Source organism: Mirounga angustirostris, unplaced genomic scaffold (genome assembly GCF_029215605.1).
Source record: "Mirounga angustirostris isolate CCGP_5_RB_7025 unplaced genomic scaffold, mMirAng1.0.hap1 SCAF_5, whole genome shotgun sequence".
Taxonomy (NCBI): domain Eukaryota; kingdom Metazoa; phylum Chordata; class Mammalia; order Carnivora; family Phocidae; genus Mirounga; species Mirounga angustirostris.
In genome coordinates, this window is record NW_026991713.1 from 114,788,790 (window position 1) to 114,814,567 (window position 25,778).

At 38.2% G+C, this 25,778-nt stretch overlaps 1 protein-coding gene and 1 pseudogene across 11 annotated transcripts in view; one reads left to right on the forward strand and one right to left on the reverse strand.

The window, feature by feature from the left end:
* The window catches only part of LOC123840380 (abl interactor 1), a 139,039-nt gene that overhangs the window by 76,871 nt on the left and 36,390 nt on the right, over positions 1–25,778 (forward strand). The window lies entirely within an intron of this gene.
* LOC123844153 (large ribosomal subunit protein eL42-like) lies at positions 25,254–25,571 on the reverse strand (annotated as a pseudogene).

A 25,778-nucleotide genomic window follows, 5' to 3' on the forward strand; every position in this document is an offset into this window, starting at 1 on the left:
CTATGCATGTGTGGAATGAAATGCAAGCAACCTAGCCAAGGGTGAAAGAACTGAAACAGAAGTTTCAGCTGCTGTCCATTTTAGAGGAGACCGTTTGGAGTTCAAGTCGAGCTAAGTTTATTAGCAGTACTTTTCAGAGGACTATAACAGGATTTTGAGTTTCTGCAAGGTATCAGTTACCATGTACAGGATAGCTATCATTATTGGACCTATGAAGAAATGGGAAATATGACCAGAACTCAAGATAAAAGGCAGTCAGTAGAGCTCAACTCTTACGAGTGTTGGACAAATAACTGTTTCATTATTTGAGCAGCTCTGAATTCGGGGACTTAAAACTTTTTATAGTTAAAGGGAATTTCAAGGGACTGATTCTAGTTTCATTCTGCAGTATTTTTTCTCATGTGTTCTAAGGTCTGACCTACAGTTTGATAGTCTCTTGCCCTGTAAGATTAGGTCTCCATTAATAATTGCCAGAATTCGGGGCACCTGGGTGGCTCAGTTGGTTAAGCAACTGCCTTCGGCTCAGGTCATGGTCCTGGAGTCCCGGGATCGAGTCTCGCATCGGGCTCCCTGCTCAGCAGGGCGTCTGCTTCTCCCTCTGACCCTCCTCCCTCTCATGCTCTCTGTCTCTCATTCTCTCTGTCTCAAATAAATAAATAAAATCTTAAAAAAAAAAAAATAATTGCCAGAATTCTAAGAACTGGCCTACTAGGGAAGTTGTAATCTGTGATGGTGCCATTGTAATTACTGACTTTAAGAATTTGATTCGTGGATTACAATAAAGAATTAGAAAGCTTTTGCCACTCTCTGCTGCCTCAACTAACTCTTGACACTTGCAGCTGGTGACTGGGTATTGGAATTCGGAGTCCAATCTCGCCTCCACTGCAGTTGCTTCTCAACATTCAAAGAATTAGAGAATGGATACTGGAGCACCACTTAGAAAAAAATCTCATATCTCAACTTGTTTGCCAATAGAGAGTAATGTAAAGGGGTAGTAAGAGATCTCCATCTCACTTTTAATTTCTGTATCCCATGAAAGTGTTATCATTGACAGGTCTAAAATTACATCCAGAAGCCCAGCTGTGAGAGCAAATGAACAATGTTGGTTTTGGCTTTTTAGCTTCTGTAGAGCAAGAAGTTACTCTTGGGATGGGGTGGAAAGGGTAAAATGAAAATTGAGTGAACTAGTCTTATAGCATGCATTGATGTTATCTGCACTCCCCTGGTACTTTAAACACATACCAGTTGCTGCATTTACTGTTGGAATTATGTTTTCAGTGTAGTTGGGGAGCTTTTGAAAGGTAGCAGATTGTATTATACATTCAGTTTTTAAAATTCTAGAACCGAGCACTGAACCTGTCATTGACCAAGCCTTTAGTGAATGTTAAAAAGTTTCACTTGGGAGGAGTTGGTATGTGTACTACTATTAAATACAGTGCATGGAAGTATTTAATAAACATTTTAATAGAGTAAAAAATCCTGTGGGCATATGGTTTGGGTGGCATCTGTGGTAGTCTGTGCATTTATTTTGTGACATGGAGTGCAAATGCATTCCAGTCTGAGGTAACGGCATCAGACACTGACACAGATGTCTTACTCAGGGTGACAAGGATGTGCAGTGGAATGTTTGGAATGGGGCATGTACCTGGAGGTCAGCTTGGAAAAATAAATTTGAAGTTCTAAATTATACTTCATTTCCCTTTGATTTGGTTTCATTGATGAGGCTGAATAATGGCTTGTGTTATATTAGGAGCGTAGATAGTATCCTCTTGTTCTTTTGCTTCTCATATCTTAGTGCTAGAACTGTACAGCTCCTGAATTGAGCAACATGCTTAGCAGAAAAAGAGTTACCAGTCTTCCTGAGCTGTTGTCAGATGGCTGACTGATGTGATTAAGCCCCTGAAGCAAAAGGGAGACGTGTTTTTTGGAAATTGGAGACTCTCTTCTTTGCTTTCACGATAAACAGCAGGCTTATCCTGACTCTGTTCAGTATGCTTTTTGGAGAAAAGAATCATCTAAGCCTATCTTATGCCTCAGATTGTCTGTGGTGTTGAGGAAGCAATCCTCCAGTCTCTTCCCTATTTATCACACAGTTCGGTCTCAATCACTTTTTCGTTCTGTCCTAATTAACAAGGGACTGTTTTCTTCTCACTTAGAGTAAGGACTGCCTTTTTTCCGAAAGAGACTTTGGAACCCCTCCTTCTTCTAGCTTGATTCTATATAGCTAGTTTGGGAGTCTCCTTCCAGATCTTAAGTTCTTATGGTTGTCTGTAAGCCGTTCACCAGGCTACAGCTCAAACCTCCTAATTGGTTTCTGAGTCTTCACAGTAGCCTTATCTTGTTTCAGATCCTGGAAATGGGTTTTCACTTCTTGTAGTTTCAACTTTAGATCCCATAGCATGGCATAAAAGGTTCTTCAATCTGGTCTTTTCCAGCTCTCAACGCATTCCTGCTGTATTCAGCTTCTTGAGGTGTTCCAAACATAGCATGTAAATTTGTGCCTCTTTGCTTTTCCATAATCTGTTTGTCTTACTTGGAATTAACTTTGTCGTGTCTCTGTTCTGCTTAACAAGCACCATCTGAAGTCTTCACTGATTAGCTCCGGGTAGACTTATTGCCTCTTTGTGCTATGCCATCTAACTTGTTCCTACTTTTGTCAGTGACTTCAGGTATAGATGTCTGTCTCCCCTTTGTCACTCTTGAAAGAGCATGTTTAATTCATCTCTGCTCCTCAGTGCATAGTAACTGGAACTTAAGAAGTGGTTTGAGGGGTGCCTGGCTGGCTCAGTCAGTAGAGCATGTGACTTTTGATCTTGGGGTTGTGAGTTCGAGCCCCACATTAGGCGTAGAGATTACTTAAAAAAATTAAAAGAAGTGATTTGAGAAAAAAAAAAGTGATTTCAAAAGTGATAAAGCCATGTGGTATGGTGTGCTTTGGAGTCATAAAGACCTGGGTTTGAATCTTAATTCTGCCACTGTATAATGTGTTCAGATTACCTAACTTCTTTTTGAGTTTAGTTTTCTCATTATTCATATTGGGACAGTTGTGCTGACTTTACAGATTAAATAAAGAATTGTACATAAAGCATTTAGCCTAACACTTGTATATAAAATGTTGGTATTATTAGTCATCATATCTATCATCCATTTTTTCTCTTATATGCAACTACTCTTGTACTCCCCCTTCTAATCAACTTGCAAGCATGTTTGTTTTTTTCCCATTGTAAAAAAGCTTTCCTTACCATACACCCTCAAGATACTATCTTTTCTCTTGACAGTTCCTAGCATGTATGTGTCTTAGTCCACTGTGATTTGATTTTTTGTCTCTGTCACTTTTGCAGTGAGCAGCAGTATCTTTGTTCTAAATCTAATAGCATATTTCATTTAAACCTCATCCCTGTTGCTTTTACTTTTAGCACATAACAAATTTGTAATTATGTTTATTTGTATATTTACTTATAAATGCTCCTATTATAGGTAAGTATAATGATGACAGGAACCTTATCTATTTTGTGCATCACTGTATCCCTAGTGTCTCCCATAGGGCTGGCAAGGATTAGATCCTCAAATCTTTGAATTATCACTGTGGCACTTCTGAAAATGTATAGTCCTTTGCAAGTAGGGTGGAGGTGTCAATGTTGTTTTTAGAAAGTTCTCCATTTCAGGGTGCCTGACTGGCTCAGTTGGTAGAGCATGTGACTCTTGATCTCGGGGTTGTAAGTTTGAGCCCCATGTTAGGTGTAGAGATTATTTAAAAATAAAATCTTAAAAACAATAGTTCTCCATTTCAGAGCAACACAAGTATACCCTAGTGTAAATTTTGAATTATCAGTGCTTTGGTTCAGAATCTTAAATAAATTATTATTATTATTATTATTATTATTTTAAGATTTTATTTATTTAACAGAGAGCACAAGAAGGGGGAGTGGTGGGCAGAGGGAGAAGCAGACTCCTCACTGAGCAGGTAGCCCAATGCAGGGCTTGATACTAGGACCCTGGGATCACAACCTGAGCCAAAGGCAGACGCTTAACCATCTGAGCCACCCAGACGTCCCTATTATTACTTTTAAATTTTATTTATTTATATATAGAGAGAATGAGCACGAGCCGGGGGAGGGGCAGAGGGGGAGAGAGAGAGAGAGAGCATCTCAAGCAGAGCCCAACGTGGAACTTGATCTCATGGCCCTGAGATCATGACTTGAGCCAAAATCAGGAGTCAGTCGCTTAACCTACTGAGCCACCCAGGCGCCCCTTAAATAAATTATGTAATGCAGTCACTAACAATGTTTTTGTCTTCCTGTTGTCTGAAAAAGTCAAAGTGTGGAGAATTACCAAGGGGGAAAAAAAAAGACTGAAGTGACTTAGAACTTGTAATTAGGTATTAGTAGTGTTTGCACTCTTCTCCATACTCCTACTCTGTCTTGCAGTTCTTGAGAAGTGACCAGGCAAGAGCTATTCAACCAAGAAATGAGAGTTTACTTCTACCATTAAAAAAAAAAAATCTGTGTTACTTTTAATAAAACCCACATCCATCTCTGTCAGATGATACCATGTCAATTCCTTAAACTCTCCCTTCAGGATAAAGCCTAGTTTGTTAGTATGGTATTGATGCAAGCATGATCTTGCCTCTCCTTTCCTCTCTAGCTTCATTCCTTTCCTTTCTTGCCTCTTACTTTGTGCTTCAGACATCCTAATTGATTTAGTCTTGTAGCAATATACCTTTATAGTGGCTAGTCCCTTTGCTTGGAATGTCTGTCTCCCCTACTTCCTCTGCTAACTCCTGCTCATTCATTAAGCTTCAGGTTAATTGTTTCTGCTCAGGGACCCCCCCCCCTTTTTTTTTTGGTTCCAGAAGGCTAGGTTTGATCTTTCCTAATACCTCTGCGCATAGTTCTACATGACAGATAACTTCTGTTTGATCTTCCTAATCTACTCTCGTCCCGCCTTGGTCTTTGCTCTGGGAGGCTTACCTGTATGGATTATGGGCATCTGTGACTTCGGGCTTCGGAGTGGGTGCAGCCAGTGTGGAACAAAGGAAGATAGGAAGTAGTAAGGAAGGTAAGCTCAGAATATTTACTTCCCTGGTTTGTTCCCTGTGGGTTGGCTGTGTCCCAAGACAAATCATTACTCCCTCCAAGGTAGCCTTCTCTAAGTCACTTTCTCTTCCAAATTCTGGTTATCTCTCCTGCCCCTTATCCTTTTGGATTTAGGGGTACAGCTCCTGCTGCTTCTAGTTCCTGTACCTTTTGTTGCGTTCCCCTATCCCTCATGATTCCTTGTGTTTAGTTCCTTTGTATGTAAATTCTTTTTTTGAATTATTCTAATTGGATTATTTAATCAGATTCTGATTGGAGGTCTGTCTAATATAACCCAGCACATATATATATATATATATATATATATATTTTTTTTTTTTTTTTTTTTTAAAGATTTATTTATTTGACAGAGAGAGACACAGCGAGAGAGGGAACACAAGCAGGGGGAGTGGGAGAGGAGAAGCAGGCTTCCTGCGGAGCAGGGAGCCCGATGCAGGGCTCGATCTCAGGACCCTGGGATCATGACCTGAGCCGAAGGCAGACGCTTAACGACTGAGCCACCCAGGCGCCCCCCAGCATATATTATTTTGATAATGTTTTCTTTTCAGTAGTTGCCTGTTTCTGCCTTTGCCCTTAGGTAAATAGGCTCAGCTCATGTAGTTCTGAAGTACCCTATTTCCTCTTTAGACAACACATTGCTACTTTTGTTTATATTACATATTGAGCTTCTGTGTATAAGGTGACTTGAAGTTAGCAATGAACAATAAAAAAGGTTTGAAAAATCCATGACATTCTTTATATCTTTGTAGTGGCATTTAAGGATCTTTAAAGGCTTGGCACCTGCCTTTTTTCTTCCCCAGCCTCATCCCTTACTACTAGCCCTTCATGGACTTTTAAGTTCCAGGGCTACCAAATGCTCTCTGCCATGTCAGTGTCCTGGCATGCATTGTTACAGACGTGTTTCACCTAACCAACTCCCACTCATCCTTGAGGTCTTACTTTAGATACTCTTTTTTTTTTTTTTTTTTAAAGTTTGTTGCCTAGGACACACAGCATTTATTATTTTATTTTTTTTTAAAAGATTATTTATTTATTTATTTGACAGAGAGAATAAGTAGGCAGAGGGACAGGCAGAGGGAGAGGGAGAAGCAGGCCCCCCGCCGAGCAGGGAGCCTGATGTGGGACTCGATCCTAGGACCCCGAGATCATGACCTGAGCCGAAGGCAGACGCTCAACCGACTGAGCCACCCAGGCACCCTACTCTAGATACTCTTAAAGGGTGGTTTTTCTCTAATGCCCTTTCTGTCCTGCCTCCACCAGCACATACATTATTCGAGCTCTCTGTTAACTATTTGTATAGCATCCTATACTTCCCTTCGTAGCATTTATCATTAGAATTATATAGTTATTTGTCCTGTTACTCAGTTTCTGCCTTCCATAGGGGTCTGTGATGATCGTTACCATATTCTCAGTGCCTAGCATGTATGTATCCATTTATACAAAAGGAAATTAGACTGGAAGGTCATAGAATTTCTTTAGAGGAGTATGATGAAGAGAATTTAGGGCCATTAGAATTTGTCAGTTTGGTATGCGGTCATCCCCTTTTTAAGTTTCATTGATGAAAAAAAATCAGTATATCCTCTTTTTAGAGGAATATTACTTGGTTCTGTTCCTTCATAAATTAATGGAACACTCATCACTAAATACCTCTGAATCAGTGAACTAAAAAAAAAAAAATCCTATTCTCATTTTTATGACTGAGCAATAAAGATTACTTGAAACATTTGTGGGGGGTGGGTGGCACCTGCCTGGCTCAGTAGGTAGAGCGTGAAACTCTTGATCTTGGGGTCGTGAGTTTGAGTCTCATGTTGGGGGATAGAGTTTATTTAAAAAATTTTTTTTAAAAATTAAAAAATTGGGAAGAATTTTCAATTTACAGAAAAGTTGCAAGTACAGAACAAAGAACTTTTTGTTTTGAACTGTTTGAGAAAAACTTGCTGGTATGCTGGCCTATCACCCCTGAATACTTCGGTGTGTATTTTCTAGACAGAAGTATATTCTACAGCATAACCACAATGCAGTCATCAAAATCAGGTGATTAACACTGATGCATGCTACCATCTAATCCTCGAATTACATTTAAATTTTCCAGTTCCAATAGCTTTGTAAGAAAACGATCTAGTTCAGAAGCACTTACGTCTCTTTAGTCTTCTTCAATCTGGAATAGTTCCTCAGTCCTCCTTTGCTTTCCCTGGCCTTGATACTCTTGAAAATTATGGGCCAGCTCATTTGTAGAATGTGTCAATTATGGGCATCTTTAATATTTTCTCATGATTGGACTCAAGTGATAAATTAGAGATACTTTTTGGATGCAGTAGCTTCCTATTTAAAAACCACTCCCATTGTCTTAATTTTTAAAAAAGATTTTATTTATTTATTTGAGAGAGAGAGCGAGAGAGGGGGGAGAGGGGAAAGCAGACTCCCTGCTTAGCAGGGAAGCCCAACATGGGGCTTGATCCCAGAATCCTGAGATCATGACCTGAGCTGAAGGCGGGCACTTAACTGACTGAGCCACCCAGGTGCCCTGTGTCTTAATTATTTCAAGAAACTTTTTTGTTTACATTTTAAGTCTTATTCTAAGTTTTTATTTTATTTTATTTTTAAAGATTTTATTTATTTGAGAGAGAGAATGAGAGAGAGAGAGAGAGAGAGAGCATGAGGGGGGGAGGGTCAGAGGGAGAAGCAGACTCCTCGCTGAGCAAGGAGCCCGATGTGGGACTCGATCCCAGGACTCCAGGATCATGACCTGAGCCGAAGGCAGTCGCTTAACCAACTGAGCCACCCAGGCGCCCTTATTCTAAGTTTTTAGAGTTTTGGGGCTTGTAAATCCATAGTAATCTTCAAAGATAGAGGAAACTTACAAAGAACCTGGCATGTACATCAAACAACATCCCTAAAAATATTTTGTAAGAGACCAACAAAACTTATTGTCATAGGAATTTGTATTTCAACTAATCAGGAATAATTTGTTTTGCTATATTTTGTCATTAAGATCACATTGTAGGGGCGCCTGGGTGGCTCAGTTGGTTAAGCAACTGCCTTCAGCTCAGGTCGTGATCTCAGGGTCCTGGGATCGAGCCCCGCATCGGGCTCCCTGCTCGGCGGGAAGCCTGCTTCTCCTTCTGACCCTCCCCCTGCTTGTGTTCCTTCTCTGGCTGTCTCTCTCTCTCTCTCTGTCAATTAAATAAATAAATAAAATCTTAAAAAAAAGATCACATTGTATTTAAAAATTCTTTGGCTTCTGAATTGCTAGTGGTACTTGAGAACTTCTAAGACATAAATAAATGTATTTAATTATGGCAGAACTTATTTCTAAAATAACCCTCTTGGTTAAAAACAAATTGTACACATTTTAGCTCTCAGTTTTAGCTCTGAAATAATTTGAAAATCCAATGAAGGCAGTCAGAATCACTGTTCTAAGCCTATTTTTAGATTTTTTTTCTTTTTAGCTGGTTTCCTTTCTAGCCACCTGCAGTTTTATGTGTAGTTGCACGTGTTCATTTTTTCTAAAACTGTCCCCTTACCAAACTTGGCATGTAAGCAACCTCTGTAATGCTTTTGGTTTGTTATTTTTGAAGAGGAAAGTGTAAATTATAAAACCTACACTATTTCAATTCATTAAAAATATTTTTGATAAAATACATTATTACAGAAGAAAAGACTGTCTCTAGGAATCCTTTTTGATTATAGTTTGTTTTGTCTTAATATAGTACATATTAATATGTAGAATATGTCTTTTCTATTTGTTTACTTTCAGCTTTTTCCTGTTTTTTTAAGCTTTGTCTCATCTAAGCATAACTGATTTTTTTATTTTTTAATTTTTTAAAAGATTTTATTTATTTATCTGACAGAGAGAGAGACAGCGAGAGAGGGAACACAAGCAAGGGGAGTGGGAGAGGGAGAGGCAGGCTTCCCGCGGAGCAGGGAGCCCGATGCTAAGGCTCAATCCCAGGACCCTGGGGTCATGACCTGAGCGGAAGGCAGACACTTAACGACTGAGCCACCCAGGTGCCCCATAAGCATAACTGATTTAAAAAAATATAGTGTGATATTTCTTTTAACTGGGGCATTCATTCATTTTGTACTTTTTATTCATGTTGGTTTTTTTTTTTTTTTTCTTCTTTTTCTGGATTAACATTCTCTTTGGATTAACATTCTTCAGAGGCCTTTTTGTGTGTATGCGTGCATGTGTATTTTGTTTCTTGGTTATGGTGAATTATTTCCTTATGAGTTTTATAAGTTTTGATTGTGAGCCCATTTTAAGATCTCATCTTTGAGATCTGTCTACTGATAAGATAAATTGAAGATATATTCCTGGTTTTGTTAGGGATACCATCAATACAGGACTGTTTAAAGTTTTGAACCTAAAGACTTCATAGGAACACATTACACTTTCTAGGACAACTGCTGTCCCTCACCCCCACCCCACCATATGTGTGGGTGTATGTCTGTGTGTGTGTGTGTGTGTGTGTTTTCTGTACCTGCTGTATCAAATTACCACAAACTTAGTGGCTTAAAACCACACAACTTTACTCTCTTATATAAGTTACAAAGGTCGGAAGTCGGAAATGGGTTTCACTGGGCCAGAATTGACATGTCAGCCTGGCTGTGTTCCTTCTGGACATTCTGTGTGGGAGAATCTGTTCTCTTGCCTTTTTTCAGCTTTTAGAGACTTCCTGCATTTCTTGGCTGGTGGCCGCTTCCTCCATCTTCAAGCCAGAAATGGCCAGTTGAGTCATTTCACATGGCAGTCACTCTGATCAGCATTAACTCTCCTGCCTCCCTCTTCCCCTGTAAAGACCCTTCTGATTACAGGAGCCCAACTCAGAAATCTCAGATAATCTTTGTGTCTCAAGACCCTTAACTTAATAACAGCTGGAAAGTTCCCTTTGCCATGTGAGTTCTGCCTTCCTACCTTCAGCAAACTAAGGCCATACGTTTTGTTCCCATTTGGCATAAAAGTCCTAGCTCCTTTTTTAGAAGCTAGCATGTCTCTGTAGAGTAGCTTCTTTCATGTTTTTGCTCTGGGTTTTAGTCCTTCCTTCTTCCTCTTCCAGGATTTTCTTTACTCTCTTTAGCGTTGGGCTATGAATTTTTAAAAGATGCTGTCACAGTCTGTTAAGGATGTTTAGGTAGTTTGTAGCGGGAGAATTTTCAGGTTATCTAATCTGCCATATTGTCCCAGTTGCCATTCTTTATATTATCAAGGTATTAATGAGTTTTTTTCTTTTAAGATTTTATTTATTTATTTGACAGAGCGAGACACAGTGAGAGAGGGAATACAAGCAGGGGGAGTGGGAGAGAGAGAAGCAGGCTTCCTGCTGAGCAGGGAGCCCAATGCGGGGCTCGATCCCAGGACCCTGGGATCATGACCTGAGCCGAAGGCAGAGGCTTGACGACTGAGCCACCCAGGTGCCCCGGTATTAATGAGTTTTAATAAGATGTAAAGTCTTTCACTTCTATTTTTCCTATTATTTTTGAATTTAAGTTGCTTTTAATTTAGCTTCACTAAAGAAAATCTCAGTGAGTCTCCTCATTGAAGAAGCTGATCCTTTAAGTCTGATTAAAAACAGTTTATCTGTTTGAGCACTGTATTTTACTCTTATCAACACACTATCTTCTTAAATTCTAATCTGACCCCACTCTGTCCTGTTTAGCCAGCTACTTGTCCAGGCCAAGAATCTCTCTCACCACATCCTGCCTTTCTTCTTGATTGTCTGGTCAGTTGGTTCTCTTTCAATAAAAAATATTATTTTCTGTTTTTCGGTCTCATCTGAGCTAAAGGTATATAGATATTATTCTGTACCCAGCTGTTACCATTGAGCTTCATTTCACAATTTTCTTCTTCTTTTCAGTAATATGTAAATGTGGTTAAAGCCATTCAGATATTACCTAAAGAATTGTAATAAGTCAGGTTCTATGTTACTCCTTTCTATACCCAGTCTTGCTCTCTAGAGCACTCACATAGTGAGTACTGTGTATCAGGCTTTTTATACATGTGAACACCTACCAATTAATTCATCCTCACAACAGTCCCATCTTACAGATAAAGAAACTAATACACAGATAGTTATGTGTCTTATTTAGGATCATATAGCTATTAAATGGCATTTGAACCATGCAGTCTGGTTTTAGAATCTGCTTATCACTGGGGTGCCTGGCTGGCTCAGTTGTTGGAGTGTGTGACTCTTAATCTTGGGATTGTAGGTTTGAACCCCACATTGGGTGTAGAGATTACTTAAAAACCTAAAATCTTAAAAAAAAAAATCTGCTTTATCACTATGCTGTACTGCTCTTATTTTTAGACTGAAAATTATTTTCCCTCAGACTTTTAAAGGCAATAGACCATTTCTTCTAGTTTCCAGTATCGTCATTGAACTTTCTGATGTGTCTCTGATTTTATTTATTTATTTTTAAAGATTTATTTATTTGAGAGAGAGAGAGAGCATGGGGAGGGGCAGAGGGAGAGAATCTTCAAGCAGACCCCTTGGCTGAGTGTGGAGCCCGATGGAGGGTTCTATCCCACCACCCATGAGATCAATACCTGAGCCAAAACCAGGAGTTGGGTATACTCAACTGACTGAGCCACCCAGGTGCCCTGTGTCTCTGATTTTAGATCTTTGTATGTAACTTGTCTTTTTCTCTCTGGAAACCTTTGGAATATTTGTCTTTAGCTGTGGTATTTTGAAATTTCATAGGGATATAACGATACTAGTCTTCTAAAAGTAGGTCCCCTATTTATGATGGTTGACTTAAGATTTTTTTGACTTTTTTGACTTTTATGACAGTGTAAGAATGATTTGCATTCAGTAGAAACTGTATTTTGAATTTTGATAATTTCCTGGGCTAATTATGTGCTGTACGATATTCTTTCGTGATGCTGGGCAGCAGCATTTCAGCTGTCAGCCACATGATCAGGAGGGTGAACAACTGACATACTTAACACCATTAAGCACCCATGCAGGCATTCTCTTTTTTACTTTCAGTCCAGTATTCAATAAATTACATGAAATATTTAACACTTTGTTATAAAATTGCTTTGCATCAAATGTAGGCTAATGTCAGTGTCCTGAGCAGGTTTAAGGTTGGCTAGGTGAAGCTATGGTGTTCATTAGGTTAGGTGTATTAAATACATTTTTGGCTTTGCTCCGCCATTGTGGTATGTACGATTGACTGGTCCTCGCCATGTCTCCTCACAAAACTTTTAGGATCCAGTGATTCCTGTCCAGGAAACAAAAGCAGAATTGTCCCATTCCCCAGTGGATTTGGATGAAAACTGGTAATAAAATCAGGTGCAACTTTAAGAGGAGACATTGGAGAAGAACCAAGCTGTGTCTATAAGGAATTGCACATGAGATGGCACACATTTATGCTGTTTTGGTGTTACTTGCTTGTACCGTATCACTCTGTAAACCTCACTACTCTAAGCAATAGACATATTTCATTGGGAAAAAATTTTTTTTTCCTGTTTCTAGGCTTCTGCGCTAGTAGGTTGGCTCAGTAATAATATATGAGATCTTTTGTTTGAAAAAAATGCACTTTTGGTTTACAGTATTTTCAACTTTCAGGTTTAATAGTATATAACCCAATTGTCAGTTGAGGAAGATCTGTACATTGTGTTGGCACTTGGAGAGATGCTACTGTATTTTTGGGATACAGTGTTATTTAATAATTTCTTTTCCAGGGGCGCCTGGGTGGCTCAGTCGTTAAGCCTCTGCCTTCGACTCAGGTCATGATCCCCGGGGTCCCGGGATCAAGCCCCACATCGGGCTCCCTGCTTGGCGGGAAGCCTGCTTCTCCCTCTCCCACTCCCGCAGCTTGTGTTCCCTCTCGCTGTGTCTCTCTCTGTCAAATAAATAAATAAAATCTTAAAAAAAATAATTTCTTTTCCATTATATTCTGTTTTTTCTAGGTGTTCTATTCAGATATTAGATCTTTTGTGTTAATATTTTAGTGCTATTTTCCTTTTTAGTTTCCGTCTCTTTGGGAGACTTACTCAACTATAAAGTCCACTGAATCTATTATTTATTTGAGTTTTTACTATCCTTTTTAATTTTTAAGAGTTTTCTTGTTCTTTTTCATAAGTTAAATTCGTGCTTATTAATGGATTATGTTTTTTTTAATGGATTATGTTTAATTTTTTTGCATATAATATAAATCCTTGTTTTTAAGTATTCCTCTGATCTCTGAAAAATCTTTTTTTTTTTTTTTTAGGTTTTTGCCTCCCATTTATGAAATATTGCCTCAAATCTCTAGTGATCCTGGCTGTTTCTATTTAAGAATGAGGAACTCAAATGCTTTAAGTAGAAACTATATGTGACAGAGTGTCACTTGATGGGTGATTGGGCTTTAAGCAGGGGCACACCAGATTTTTAATATATAGAAGTCTATTCTTGTGCCATTATATTTCTGTTTTTGAGAATTTTCTAATGTTTTTCATGAGAGTTGCATTCATGAGGGAATGCTGACATTCTGAGAGCATGGTGAGTGGAAGGGAGGGAAGTCCACTATTAGTATCCACACACTGACTCAGTTACCCCGCTTTTAGCTTGTTCCTCTCTTTTATTTATTCATTTATTTTAAACTTTATCTATTAGAGAGCACACCAGTGTGGGGAGGGGCAGAGAGAGAGGGACAAGGAAATCATGACCTGAGCTGAAGTCAGATACTTAGCTGACTGAGCCACCCAGGCTCCCCATTCCTCACTTTTAAAAACAGTTCTATTGATATATATATAATTCACATACTGTGTAATTCACCCACTTAAAATGTACAGTTGAGTGGGTTTTGATATATTCATAAAGGTATGCATCTATCAGCACAAGCTGTTTTGGAACTCTGTCATTACTCCAAAAAGAAACCCTCAGTACCCCTTAGCTACCGCTTCCCAATCCCTGTATCCTCTCTCTACCCAGCCCTAAGCAACTAGTAATCTTTTTATCTCTGTAGATTTGCTTATTCTGGATATTTCATATAAATGGAGTCATGTAGTAATATGTGGTTCTATGTGATGGCCTCTTTGACTTAGCATGTTTTCAAGATTAACTCATGTTGTAGCATGTATCAGTACTTATTCCACATTATTGTAAATAATAGTCTATTCTGTGGATATCATATTTTATTTATCAATTAATGGACATTTGGCTTGTTTCCACTGTGTGGCTGTTATGGTTAATGCTGGAACCTGAATATTTCTTTACGAGTTTCTGTTTGGACGATACGTTTTCAGATATATTGGTCATATACCTAGGAGTGGAATTGCGGCATCATAAGGTAACTCTGTGTTTAACCATTCAAGGAGCTGCCAGTTGTTTTCCAAAGTGGTTACAGCATTTTACATTTTCACCAGCAATGTGTGAGAGTGTCAGTTTCTCTACATCCTCGTAAACCCTATTTTATCTCTATATTTTTTTATTAAGCCATCCTAGTGGGTGTCAAGTGGTATCTCATTGTGGTTTTGGTTCTGTTCCTCACTTTTGTAGTCTGTAGAACCTGTCACTTCCAAATTCTGAGCCTCTCAAGAGTTATTATTTTTTTCTTTTAGGATAAATTGTCTTGCTGTCTACAGGAGTTTGGGGTTCTAGCTTTTTCTGTCTTTTTTGTTTTTGTTTTTAAGAGAGAGAGAGCAAGAGCGTGTGCATGTGAGCAGGGAGGGGCAGAGGGAATCTTAAGCAGCCTCCACATCCAGCACAGAGCTGGACTCAGGGCTTGATCCCATGAACCTGAGGTCATGACCTGAGCCAAAATCAAGAGTTGGATGCCCAACCGACTGAGATATCCTGGCTCCCCTTCTTCTGTCTCTTCTGATCAGTTAGTTACCTTGACTCCATTTGCTTTCTGATATCCAAAGATTTATTGGTAGTTCTTGTCCATTGATTTTTCTCCTTTTATTTCCCCTTGTTGTTATAGGGAGGAAAATATATTTGAATATATTTTTATTAATTACTTATGCAAAATATTTATGTATTAGTTATTATATATAAATTAATTTTTTGGCATTCATTTTGGTGGAGGTCTCAGAAGGGAGAGCCATTAATGTATAATCAGTCCTCTAAATTTAATCTGAAGTACCAATTTGTACCTTTAAATATTCTCTCTGTAAATATCCCCAAATGTGATTGTTACTTGTAAGAAGAATTACAGTACCACAAATACTTTTGTGGTGAATATAAAAGAAGTGAGTAGGCTCAGAAAGGGCTACTATTGAGCACAATTCAAATCTTTTCAAAGTGTTGGATTTGATGCCTTTTTTCTGGTAATACTGATTTGTACTCCTTATATGTTTAATGTGGCTGGGCATCTTAAATGAATTATGTACTAATTTTTAATTCCTTTTTTTTTTTTTAAAAGATTTTATTTATTTCACAGAGAGAGACACAGCGAGAGGGAACACAAGCAGGGGGAGTGGGAAAGGGAGAAGCAGGCTTCCCGCTGAGCAGGGAGCTCTATATGGGGCTTGATCCCAGGACCCTGGGATCATGACCTCAGCCGAAGGCAGACGCTTGACGACTGAACCACCCAGGCACCCCTGATTTCTAAGATTGATTATAAGAGTTGTGTGTTTTTTTTTTTTTTTTTAAAGATTTTATGTATTTATTTGACAGAGAGCACAAGCAGGGGGAGTGGCAGAGGGAAAGGGAGAAGCAGGCTCCCTGCTGAGCAGGGAGCCCAGTGCTGGGCTTGATCCCAGGATCCCAGGACCCTGGGTCATGACCTGAGCTGAAGGCAGACACTTAATCACCTGAGCCGCTCAGGCACCCCAAGAGTTGTATTTGTTATTTATTTATTTATTTTTTAAGATTTTATTTATTTATTTGACAGAGAGAGACACAGCGAAAGAAGGAACACAAGCAGGGGGAGTGGGAGAGGGAGAAGCAGGCTTCCCATGAGCAGGGAGCCCGATGCAGGGCTTCATCCCAGGACTCTGGGATCATGACCTGAGCCGAAGGCAGACGCTTAACGACTGAGCCACCCAGGCGCCCCGAGTTGTATTTGTTATTACCTTTAAGCTTTAACTGGTTTAACATCTAGTAAACTCAGTTAAATGCTTGGATATGGATTGGGGAACAGAATAATAATAATAATAATAATAACAATAAAAGCTAACATTTATTTGGTTCCTTCTGTATGCCAGACACTGCTGAAAATTCTTTATGTATAATAACTCACTTAATCCTCACAACAATGGTGTGAGGTTGGCAAATTTTTTTGTTTTTATTTTATTTTATTTGTTCAGTAAGAAACTGAGGGCATGGAGAGATTAAGTCACTTGCCCTAGGTCACACAGCTAGTAAATGCAGTCTACTTTTAAATCGATGCAGTCGGGTTCTTGAGCTTGTGCTCTTAGTCATTAGACTATAATGTGTGGCATTTCTCAGAATTTTAAATACATATATTTTTAAGAAGGAAGGGGCCCTCATGAAATAGTAAAAAAAAAAAAAAAAAGTTAATTCCTAGTAAGGAGTAATAGGTTGGGGATTAAGTACAAATTCATGACCTGGTATTTGGAAGATAAAACTGTGATCTAATGTTCTCTTAAAAGTTCATATTTACCTTAGATCCTAATTTGGATCAAAAATGGTCATCACTAAATTAAGCACAAAAAATTGTTTCTTGAGGTAGATGTATAGTGACCATGTGTAGTGTTCTACATTGTGTCTTATATTCTTAAGCAGGAGAAGAGGAGACAGAAAAATGTCATTGGGTGGTACTAAAAAATTGGATATGGACCAAAGTGTTAGTGACAGATCCAGTTCTTCCCAGGATAAAATATTTCTGAATAATTCTGATCCAAGTGTTTTAGGTTATGTTTTCCACCAGAGTCTTATTTTGCAATTCATCTTTTCTAAATAGGTCTATTTTATAGTGTGTATATATAGGTCATTCTGAATCAAGTTAACTTTGCAGTTGATTGGGACCTTGTTTCAAGCTTATTGAACAAAGCTCTGTAACACAGAATTTTGGGCATAGGGCCATTTCCAGAGTCTGGTCCAAATAAGCAGTAACAAACAAAGATTGTTTCTTTCTTGGCTAAAGGCTTTCTCTGTGTGGCTTGTCTCAGGACTCTTTTACACTTTTTCTATCCCTTTTATACTCCTCTCCCTTTTCTATTCAGAGCAAAAGTGTTTCGATTTTCATTCTGTAGTTATTCTTTCAGCAAACATTTATTGTGCTTTTACTTATATACAGGGTTCTTTGCTTGAAACCCGTAATGCCCTCCCTGTATTGGCAAAAACCTGTAATGCCCTCCCTGTATTGGCAATGGCAGTTGTGAGGATAGTAGGCCTTCCAACATGATACTGTAGAAAATATGTGAAATGTTGAGTAGTTTTGCTATATTGTACTTCTTTTCTGCTTTAGCTGTCTTTTGATAATTAGGATTTTTTTTTGAGGATCTATAAAAAAAGCATGTTTCTCTGCCCCTTCCCCCTTCTCCCTCAACATGGTAAGGGAAAGGAAAGAGAACATAATTAAAACTTATTTCAATATAATAGTTTAAAATAATCATATCTTAAAATACAATTAAAAAATCTTGTGTGCTTACAAAAGTTACCTTATTTCAGCATTTGTTTTAAAAAATATTTTCCTTTCTAAATAGAATCACTTTTGGAATATTTTAATTAGAACCTTTGCTTTCCACAAAATTTATTTTACCTATTCAGTTCCTGATCTGCTTATATTATAAAGGGCCTATTTGACCCTTTAAAAATAAATTGCCAAATTTGATTTTCTAATTTCTTTAGTATTCCTTTGATAACTTTTAATCAGAGCAGAGTTTAACTTATTTTTATTCATGCTGTTAAAAATTTTCTTATATGTCTAAGCAGGTATTGTATTTTCATGTCTCTTTGCCTTTGCTAGTACTGTTCCCTCCACTTGGATTTTCCTCTTTCTCCCATCGTCCTTTCTTCTCTTTGGTCTGCCAAATATGGCTGGCTAAAATGAGGTTTCTTTTATGGAGTTCCTTGATGCCGCTTGAAGAATATTAATCATTTTTTTTCTCTGTGCTCTATTTAGTACTTTGTGATTAAAGATTTTGAAAAATTATACTTAATACATTCAAAAGAATAAATGTAATGCATGTTACAACATTTGTAATAATAAAACAAATATCTATGAATCCACCACCAGAGTTAACTAGAAAGTGATCACTTCTGTTTCTTCCTATGTGCTTCAACCCATACTCCAAATTTCCTTGCACTTCAAAAAAGTTTATCACATAAATATGTATTCTAAACAATTGTTGTTTAATTTTGTTTATATTTGGGTTTAGTAAAAATAGGTTCATGTTGTACGTAGTCTAGCATTGCTTGCTTTTTAAATTTTTTTAATTTTTATTTATTTATTTATTTTTTAAAAAAGATTTTATTTATTTGAGAGAGAGAGAATGAGAGAGAGCACACGAGAGGGGGGAGGGTCAGAGGGAGAAGCAGACTCCCCTCTGAGCAGGGAGCCCGATGTGGGACTCTATCCAGGGACTCCAGGATCATGACCTGAGCCAAAGGCAGTCGCTCAACCAACTGAGCCACCCAGGCGCCCGCTTGCTTTTTTTAAATTAAGCATTATGTTTCCAAGATTTATCTGTACTTCATGTATAGTTCATCCATATTAATATAATATTATATGTATATTATTTCATATAATATTTCAAATATAAATATGCCGCTTATTTTCATTTACATTTAATGGATCTGGAATTGATTTTTTCCCTGTCGTGTGAGGTTGGGTTCCATTTTTAGTGTTTCTTTCTGTATGGAAACTAGTTGCCTCATTTGAATAATGTATTCTTTCCTACTTTGTCATCCCTGTGAGATATCAAGTTTCCTTGTTAAGTGTGAGCTTGTTTCTGAGTTCTCTCTTCTGTTGAATTTGTCCGTAGTCTTATTCACTATGGCTTTATAATAAATCTCAATGGGCAAGTCCCTCCTCCCCCTTTCTAATTTTTTTTTAACCTTATCTTGGTCATTCTTTCCCCTTTGCCCTTCTGTATATATTTTGAAACTAGAAAAGACCTGCTGGGGGTTTTATTGGGAGGCATTGAAGTTGTAGATCAGATTGGAAGATTTGGCATCAATACTTCATTGGAGGGAGTGGGGGAGTGAGAGAGATGTCTGGTTGTGAGTAAGTGGGTGTGTGTTAGGCTTGGAAGGCCACATAATTTTTTTTTCAGGTTCAAACTCCGATTTCACTGTTTCCATATTTCTTCCCTTATTTATAACTGGTTGGGGAGAGAGTTTGTTATGGTTTTATTCAGGATGTTCTGATCATTTCTGTTGATTATCTTATGTTCCACATTGTCATGTTTCTCTCACAACTCTTCATATTATTTGTACTTGTCGTATTGAGTCTGTCAAAAGAGTTTTCTATTTGTGTTATCTTAGCTCTAGATTATGCCTCTTACATTACCCAAATTCAGAGGCCTCATTTGCTTTGTATTCAACTGTTGCAACTATGTCTTTGTTCCTGGCCCATTGTTGTACAATTTCATTTTGTGTGCTGAAAATGCAACATAAAATATTAATAAAATTGAAAAAATTATTTTTAAAATGTGAAGACTTTCTTCAAATTAAAAATTTCTACAGGGGTGCTTGGGTGGCTCAGGTGGTTGAGCATCTGCCTTTGGCTCAGTAATGATCCCAGAGTTCAGGGATCAATCCCCGCATCAGGCTCCCTGCTCAGTGCGGAGCCTGCTTCTCCATCTGCCGCTTCCCCTGATTGTGCTCGCTCGCTGTCTCTCAGATAAATAAATAAATAAAATCTTAAATTTTTTTTTTTTTTTTACAAACCATTGCATAATTTCAAAACTGGACAAGGAAATTGTTAAGCTATTTTATTGTCATTTGACGTTTAGGCAGTAAACAGAAGCACTGCCTAATGTTAAATTTAGTTCTTTGATTTTTTGAGCTTTGAATTATGTAAAAGGTCTTCAGGAATGTACTCTTCTCTTAAAAGCTGATCCTCTGAACATGTTCATTCTATCTTTTACTTCCATATTTATCTCCATGTACATTCTATTTTGACTTGATCACTTCGTTAGGTGCTGAATCATCAAACATGATCTTTATTTATCAGAACAGAACTTGTCTTTGGGTTTCTAGCCTTTTCTCTAGTTTGTCCTGCTGGTAGCCATGTCTGTAACATATGCTTTCTTCTTTCAAGTCAGTTTCAGTCTTTAGGGCTTGTTTACCTTGGAATCATTGAGTTTCGAGCTTCCAGAATCGTAATGCTCATTAGACTGGCTCTGAGGAGTCCTCTAACATCCTACTATTGCAAAACTGGAGATTTGAACATAATTCGCATTCATAATCTTTTTTTATTTTATCTTTTAAAATAAAAATTGTGTATATTTAAGGTGTACAACATGATTTGATGTATATATACATAGTGAAATGATTACTATAGTCAAGCTAATTAATGTATCTTCTTCTCATAGGGTTACCTGTTGTGTGTGTGATGAGAGCGCCTGAAATTTACTTTGTAAATTTCCAGTATTCAATACTGTGTTATTAATTGTAATCATCATGCTATCCATTAGATATCTAGGCTTACTCATTCTGTGTAGCTGCAACTTTGTAGCCTTTAACCAATATCTCCTCATTTCCCCCACTCCCAGAGTCTGGTGACCATCTTCTGCTCTGCTTTTTGTGCATTCAACTTTTTAGATTCTTCATTTCCTCCACCTCCCCACCTCATCTCCTTTTGTGTGTTTGACTTTTTTTAGATTCTACCTAGAAGTGAGATGATGCAGTTTTTTTCCTTTCTGTGTTTGGCTTAGTTCACTTAGCCCTTAGTTGACTCCAGGTTCAACATTCATTATATTTCTAATACACAATGTGATACGTACATTTTTTCACATTAATATTTTAGACATATATTGCCTTAACTTCAGGGTTGTAGATTGGATAGTTTGATAAATAAGATTCAGATTTGGTTAAAAATTTTTAGTACTTTTTTGTATCAAGCAGTATTACTCTGTTATCCCATCTCCATTATATGTAAGCAAAATGGAATCTTAGTGAGCTAAAAAGCTTATATGAAATATCACAACTAGTACGTGAAAGAGCCAGTGTTCAAACCTAGGTTTTCTGATTTCATATTTGTGTGTGTGTGTGTATTTTCTTTAAACCAGTGGTTTTCAGCTATGCTTCATAGGTGTAGGGATTGCTGCCGGGTGATCACATGGGTAACTAGAGTAACTCTTAAATTTTATCTCCAGTATATTATAATTGAAAACTAATTTTCTTTATATCAAACTGCTTATTTTGCTATCTAAAGATGAAAAAACTGTGAAAGTAAGGAAATTCAAGTGTAAGAAGGAATTAGTCTCCCTGAAAAAGCTAACTTTGGCTGGGTAAGCATATGCATGCTGTTGTTATACAAATGTTCCAAGTCTGTTTCCCTCCTCCTACCTGCTATATTCACTCACCCTGCCATATGGAGGGTTGTGCATTACCTGAAGGGTTGTGATATGGACTTTTGTGATTCCTACTTGGGAAACTAGGGAGGGAGTGGACTCAGAGAAAAAAACTTCAAGTAATTTGAAATAGTGTCCTGAATATATCTGCAGTGTGTAAGGAAGTAGGGAGGGTGAAAAAGATTATTTTAAGGAGAGTTACCATGATATTTGAGAGAAATAGGGAAAGAACTCGAGCCAGTTTGAATTTGTTTTTCCCATGAAGACTGGGAACCATGTGGGATGTTCTTTTAATAGGATTTAAGCAGGTGAGATATCTTCAAAGTTTTTCATTTTGTTTTCTCAAGTTTACTGTTTTTGTAAAGATCACCATGGTTACACCATAAAGAACAGATTGGAAAGAGAATAGTTTGGATGCAAGTGAACTAGTTAGAAGGCTTTTGCAATAATTAAGGTGAGAGACGGTACAGTAGATTGACTAGGATGAAGCTGTTGGAGACAGAAGGAAACACATTTCTGGTTTGTGTATATGTATGTTTTTAAATTGAGGTAAAATTGACATATTAGTTTCAGCTGTCCAACATAATGATTCAGTATTTGTATATATTGCAAAGTGATCACCACAATAAGTCTAGTTAACATCTGTCCCCAAACATAGTTAACAAAAATTATTTTCTTGTTACGAAGACTTTTCAGATTTACTCTTAGCAACTTTCAAATATACAATAAAGTATTATTAATGATAGCCACTATGTGGCACATTACATCCCCATGACTTACTTATTTTGTAATTGTCCGTTGTATCTTTTGACTCCCTTAACCCATTTTGCCTAGCCCCTGCCTCTGGCAACTACTGATCTGTTCTCTGTACCTGTGGGCTTGTTTTTTGTTTGTTTTTTAGATTCTGTGTATAAGTGAGGTCATACGGTATTTGTCTTTCTCTGTCTCATTTCACTTAGCATAATACCCTCAAGGTCCATTCATGTTGTTACAAATGACAATATTTCATACTTTTTTATGGCTGAAAAGCACTCCATTGTGTAGTATACCATTGTGGTGGTGGTGGTGGGTGTGTGCGTGTACACACACACACACACACATACACCACAGCTTTACCCATTCATTCATTGATGGACACTTAGATATTTTCCCCCCCATATCTTGGATATTATAAACAATGCTGCAGTGAACATGGGAGTGCATATATATTTTTGAATTAGTGTTTTTATTTTCTTGAGATAAATAATCAGGTGGAATTGCTGGATCATATGTAATTCTATTTTTAATTTTCTGAGGAACCTCCTTACTGTTTTATATAGTGGCTGCACCCGTTTGCATTCCCACTAACAGTGCACAGGGGTTCCCTTTTCTCCACATCCTCACCAACATTTGTTAAAGGTAAATGTGACAAGATTTAGTGATACTGGATATAAACTAAGTGCTAGATGTCTGACTTAAATAACCTGATAGAGAACTCTTGTAGGACATTGAAATAGAGTTGAGTAGACTGTATGTTTGATTTTGGGTACTTTCATTTTGAGGTACCATTGACATACCTGGGGGGAATGTTACCTTTTTTTTTAGACTTATTTATTTTAGAGAGAGAACATTGTGAATAGGGGGAAGGGCAGAGGAAGAGAATGTCAAGCAGACTCTGTGCTAAGTGTGGAGCCTAACGTGAGGCTTGAACTCAAGACCCCGAGATCATGACCTGAGCCAAAACCAAACAACCAGCTGAGCCACCCAGGCGCCCCGTTACACTTTTTTTGTACAATTTTGCAGCTCAGAGGAGAGGTCTAGAATAAAGTTTATGTGTATATAAATGGCAATTTAAACTTGAATGTGGATGAGTTTGCCAAGGAGAGGTTATAAAGCCGAGAGAAGCTAGGACACAATGCAGAGGCATTGTATTTGTAAGGTGACCTTGCAAAGGACACAGAAATGAGTGTTCAGGGAGTTAAGAGCAAACCAGGGTGAGTGTTGGTCCATGTTTTTTTACCCTCCAGTGAAATCTCAGTATTTTCTTTTCTGTAGTAGTATGAATACCCAAAATTAATTCCATGTCAATCCAAATTTGTACTAATTAAAATTCTGCTATAGAAAAGGAAAAGAGTTTATTTCATTTTTAAAAAGATTTATTTATTTTGGAGAGAGAGCGTGTACACATGTGGGCGTGTGAGTGGGGGGACGGCAGAGGGAGAGAATCTTCAAGCAGACTCCCCACTGAGCACCAAGCCCAATGTGGGGCTTGATCTCACCACCCATGAGATCATGACCTGAGCTGCAACCAAGAGTCGGGTGCTTAACCGACTGAGCCCCCCAGGCACCCCAGAAAAGGAAAGAATTTAAAAGATAAGTGGAGGCATTAAAAAATGTAGCTTTTTAACTACAATTTCTAACAGGAATGACTATATCAGATAATCTTCAGAGTTACTGAGCGGGAGGGGACTGGCTTGAGTATGAATTGTTTCACTATAAAAACGGGTTTGCTTTTTTTTAGGAACTGTGAAGGGTCTGAGATTTTGCCCTCTATGCATGCTAGCAATTTAGCTTGCCATAGTTGGATAGATGCTGGTAGAAGATGCAAGACTTCTGGGTCATAGACATAGGACTTTATTATTCATGACAATAGCAAGAGCCAGTGTTGGTATATTGTGCCAGTTTTCCAAGCCCAAGCTCCATAGAAAAATTTGAAGAGGGCTGAGTGATGCCTCTCCTGTATTGCAGTATCGTCTGTTATAGGAGAGGAGCCTCTAGGTTAGGGAACCCAAACTTTTATAATGGGAAGTAGCCTGCCTGATGTTAATCCTGGAGGGAGATGTCATCTTTGTTATACTAGATAGTAAATGAACCTGTCTGTTCATGTCCGGAGGGAGACATTTTTATCCTTCATGGCTGTTTGCTATACAAACATACTTAACAATATATTATGGAACAAAGAGAGGCAATGGCTCCACTTACAAGATATATATAAATATTATGGAACATAGATAATCCGCCTTCAACAAGTTTTTCCCCTAATTTCTATACATTGCTTGGCTTCTGGTAAAATTTCCCATAATGATGCTCTTCATTGGTCCTTCTGATTAATTTGTCTGACAAAGCTGGGACCAGAGCCATCCAGTTTATCTCATAAGACATTTAATTGAGGTTATGTACTGTCAGCAGGGTAGCAGGATGAGGCCAAACTGCAATATTGACCTCAACTGTGCTCCGTAGGGTCGTAGACCCAAGCAGCTGAACAAGTGCCATTAACCTTCAGGGTCTGCCTTAGAGAGCCAAGTGGCTTTCTCTTCAAGTTTCTTCACCAACTTTCTACTTGACCCAAGGCATTAATCTAAGAACTGCAGGCTGTTAAAAAAACAAACAAACTGCAGGATATATTAAGGAATGCACAGATTTGGCCTTTGCCTGCGAGGAGGAAGTCTAGGGCAATTCTGTCATCCATAGTAATCCTGATCACAGTGAGTTGAGACTGACCTGGATGGCCCCAAGGCTGAGGTGATGTCACTGATCACCTCAGCTGAAGTCTGGGACAAATTTTAAATTACCTTTTCTAATTGGATGACTCCCATTTTAGGGATAACTGCCTCATACTGCACATAATTAACAAGTCAGTTATCCTTCTGAGAGGTCCACTGTGCGCCCCCCCCCTCAATAATTTAGAATAGCCTTACTTTGTTTCTTAAACATAACCTCAGGATTTTTTTGTCTTCATAATATAACAAATATGAAACTTAGAACTAGATCATTTGGCCCTTTCTCTTCTTATCTCCTCCCAGTTCAAAATGCTTGCATGTCTTAATAACCAGCATTCTCTTAGATCTGCAGTTGGGCTCAACACACATTCATGCCTCAGCACAATCTTCTTTGTAGTTTTAGCCTTTTTTCCAGAAAATCGGCTTAGTATGCCCACCATTGCCATGCTGCTTCCTGTCATAATGCCGCTTTCCCTGGGCATAAGGAGAATCTTTGCTTTTCTTGTATTGTGTCACTTTGTGGGGTTGGTGCTTGCCACACTTCTTGCAGAAAGTCCAGTGGGTTTTAGGAATGTTCACCATGTTTGCGAGAGCTCTGTTGGCATGGAAAAAACAGAATAGCCTTACTTTGGAAAGAGCAGTTGTCTGCAGACTACATGATCTCCTTGTGGTGCTTAAACACTTGAAGGTCTCTTATGACCACCCCTAAGGTGCAGAATGTGGTGTTTACAGTTGTTGTCCCTCTGTCCCCCAGATAGGACGGAAGTCAGGGAGTACAGGCTGACAGTT